Genomic DNA, 3,931 nt, shown 5'->3' with positions numbered 1-3,931 from the left:
ACCAAATGCTGCAAAAAACTTGTCGTGGACATGCATTACGAGGCGCGTATCCAGGCCGTCATAACTTACCAAGGGACCGTCCTTGGAACGAAGGTCACCAAAAGGGACGCAAGATCCATGACGCTGACCCGGGACCAGTACCTGCAGGTAAATACAGAACATTAATACTGATTCCTTTTGAGATTAAGTAGGCTTAATTTCATCTTTTGATATGTCATGTACTTGATGGCCTGTAGATGATTCCTTATTGGTGCGCCGCGCATCCCCAGTGCTGGGAACAGATGGTGGACAGGTGGTGCTCACGCGAGTGGGAGGAGACGCACAACTTGTGCCGGGAGCGGTGTTTAATGATGCCAGGTGTAGCACACCATCAAGGCAGCCGCAGCCTTAGCGGATACGCAGAAACATGGGTACGCAAATTCATTTATTTATTCTAACGCTCAATTCTGCAGGATTTCTAATCATCTTGCATTTTTTCTCGCAGTCGGCGTCACATGGTGGCCAGCCTTGCTCCATCTTCAAGGCATTTGCTATGGCCCACAAGGGCAAGGCGACGTTCGACGTCGACTACATCCTGGAGGACGGGCCCGAGGCGTACAGCAATGCGACCATCCACAACTGCCTCAGTGAGTACACATCAATGGCAAGGGAGGTCCATGGGTTAGAGTACGATCCGAGCACCAAGGACCTTGATGGAGAAGTCGTCATGAGGGTGGGAGGAGGCAAGAAGCATGGGCGGTACTAGATTGACGACGACGCAATCGACTCGGCTGCTACTCCCCGTCTCTTTCAGATTCGAGCAAGCAGCGCGAGCAGGAGCCCCGCCATACGACCTCAGTAGGACACTTCACACCATCGGGTGGAGGCACTCGAGGTTATTCCTGGTTTATTCGTCGTTCATTGGTTTTTTTCATACCTTTCCTTTGCATTATTGTAACATTGGGGTGAATATATTGTAGGCCCAGCTGGAACAAGAGAGGAGGATACGGGAGCAGATGCAGGCGAAGATGGAGAGGGTGGAGGCCGAGCGGGAGGCCGAGCAGCGGAGGATGATGGAGATTCTTCAGTACATGCAAAGTCTTGGCGCCGCTTGTAGCTCCGCCACCTTCGCTATTCGCTCCACCTCCACCTCCACCTCCTCACTATTATACTCCTGTGAGTATAAATGTTTTAGTTTATATGTTTATGCTTACGGTCAAACCTAGTGGAGTATGAAAGTTTTATTCATGTATGGTATATATTTAACTTGTCTCACACATGCAATCTCTTCTCTTTTGTGCAGAATCAGTCGACGGTATCGAACGATCCTCATGCTTCAGCGAATCCTTCACCAAATCAGTGATGATACTTGTGGTTGTTAATGATACTTCTATTTACAATTGTGTTTGACGATGATGGAGCACTTGGATTGCTTGTGAATTTATTTGTGATATATTGTGAGACATATGACGTTTGTGATATATATGTGATGTTTGTGATATATATGTCGTGTTTGTGATATATATATGTGCTGTTAATGATATATATGTGATGTTGGTGATGTTTGTTATATATATCTTCTGTTTGTTTGGATGGGATGTAAAAAACAAATAAAAAGACTGTTTTTAGTCACTTTGCCGAGTGCAATGACCATGACACTCGGCAAAGTGACCATCTGGGAACTACCTGGGAAAATGCTTTGCCGAGTGCAATGGCCATTGCACTCGGCAAACATCATAGACTTGCCGAGTGCCACGGTCCAGGCACTCGGCAAAGGTCGCCACTTTGCCGAGTGTCGCCGACAAGACACTCGACAAAGTGGCCACCTTTACCGAGTGTCTAAGTCAATGGCGCTTGGCAAATCGGGTACTTTGCCGAGTGTTTGACCTTGACACTCGGTAAAGCCGCCGTCACAGCCACTTTTCTTTACCGAGTGTCGGATTGGCACTCGGCAAAAGCCTTTGCCGAGTGCCCGATATAATGCACTCGGCAAAGAGGTCTTTACCGATAAACTGTTTACCGAACGCCCTTTGCCGAATGTAACACTCGGCAAAGGCTTTACCGGGTGTATATCGGCCTTTGCCGAGTGTGTCAGGCACTCGGCAAAAAATCCGTCTCCGTTAGTGGTCGGTGCGGGGTTCGGCGCCACCAACGACTTCTTGCGGAGTGATGGGAGGACAACAGCGTCAAGGAGCCGCTACACGAGATGGGAGGACAACAGCGTCAAGGACGACCTCCAGGACTACTACAAGTCTACAACAAGGCCTTCGTCCCCTTGGTCTTCATCCTCCTCGGGATGGTACTGTCCATTGCCGCCACTGTCGTCTCCGCCAGGCTCCGGGCCCGGGCGACCCACGCCGACGACGCCGACTTCTGACGACCATCTGTCACCAGCTCAGTCAAGGTCAAGATCATCAATTCCGCGGTCTGGTCCCTCCCCAACTCAGTTTGTGTTTCCATACCGCCCACACAGCATTTCAGATACCGCATGGGGGATTTCAGATTAATCTTGTATGCGTTGTGCTTGTGATGTGAGATTTTCAGTTTGATTATCATTTATCAAACGTTGTACAACAGTTTAGGAAGGCCTCCTTCGGCTACCCCTCTTTAAATGCTTCCATTGTACTATATGTAATGTCTCTTTCTATCTATAGACCGGATCGTCTATCTTGCATGCCTTTTCTAGACCGTACCTGATGATTACATAGGAGAACGCAGTTAGCCATTTCATTTGGGTTTGGTGCATCTGTGATAGAATTGGGGGAAAAGATATCTTCTTGCTTTAGAGTTTCATAAAAAAAGGAGAACATATGGGAGTTGGTACAGATTTAACTAATTTGGTGCGATGCGTCCTCAACTGTATGTTTTCTACTTTTCAGTTTGTTGGTTGCTTGCTCTGTAGAAGTTTGTGCAAATCAAACCATGACGCCGTGAGATGACAAGGTTAAGATGTGTCCTTGTCATTATGTATGAAGAGTGGATTGTCATGGACCATAAATCCTTACGGTTGAGCTGTTCTTGCTTACTACTAACAGGAGGCAAAGTGGTCCTGGTGCAACATGCCTCTTGGTTGTGTATGTGCAGGTGGTGGATAGACTTGGTGGTTGATGGCGATGGTGAACGTCAAGCAAGGTTCATGTCGGTGTATCATGGGCGGTGAAGGGCGACAAGAGGGTGTGTGGATGGGATGAAGGCTATGTTGACCAAAGTCAAGGCGGGATCAAGACCAAGTCAAACGTGGATCTTGAATCTCTCTTGAACTCTCTAATCATTTTCTGTACTAGGTTAGCAAGTGCTTAAAGAGAGAAAGAGAGGGGAGTAGAGAGAGTTGAGCACCTTTTGCTCTAGTTTCTTCACTTTTTAGTGGGAGGATGAAGGGAGGTGGCTAGCCATGCTCTTGATGAAATTGTGATGCAACCCATTTCCATGTTGCTTTGAATCTGAGTCAAATTTGTTCTCTATCCGCTTGTTCTTGCGTTTTTCTTTTTTTTTTTTGTAGAATTTCGGGCTATTTTTGGTGATTTTAAGTTCTTCACGTTTGACTGATTTGTGTCAGATTTTTCAGGGCAAAACAGTGTAATGACATGACAGATGAGTGAGCAATCCTAGGACGTTTCCTTAATAAATCCTCACTCGAGCGCCATGGATTTTGAGTTTTCCTCAAAATTCACCTTTTTCTCTGGGTTTCTTGAATTTCTAAAATTTGAAAGAAAGCTTCAATTTTCTGGGTGGATCTTGTTAGAAAGGTCTCTTCAGATTGAGTTACGGTTGTGTTCAGAGTTTCTTTACAGTAAAATTTGGTTTGACCTGTTTCTGATGAATTTTGGAGAACCTCTGTTGGAAGCCTGCGTACTATTGTGTTTCTGAAACAACTGTTTTCAGATACACAGCAATAGCAAAGCAGCACTCTTTTAATTTCAGCAACCGTGCGATTCCTTCCCAGCAACAGCTA

The sequence above is a fragment of the Miscanthus floridulus genome, chromosome 8 (assembly GCF_019320115.1).
Source record: "Miscanthus floridulus cultivar M001 chromosome 8, ASM1932011v1, whole genome shotgun sequence".
Lineage (NCBI taxonomy): Eukaryota > Viridiplantae > Streptophyta > Magnoliopsida > Poales > Poaceae > Miscanthus > Miscanthus floridulus.
Note: the sequence above shows the minus strand (reverse complement) of the source record.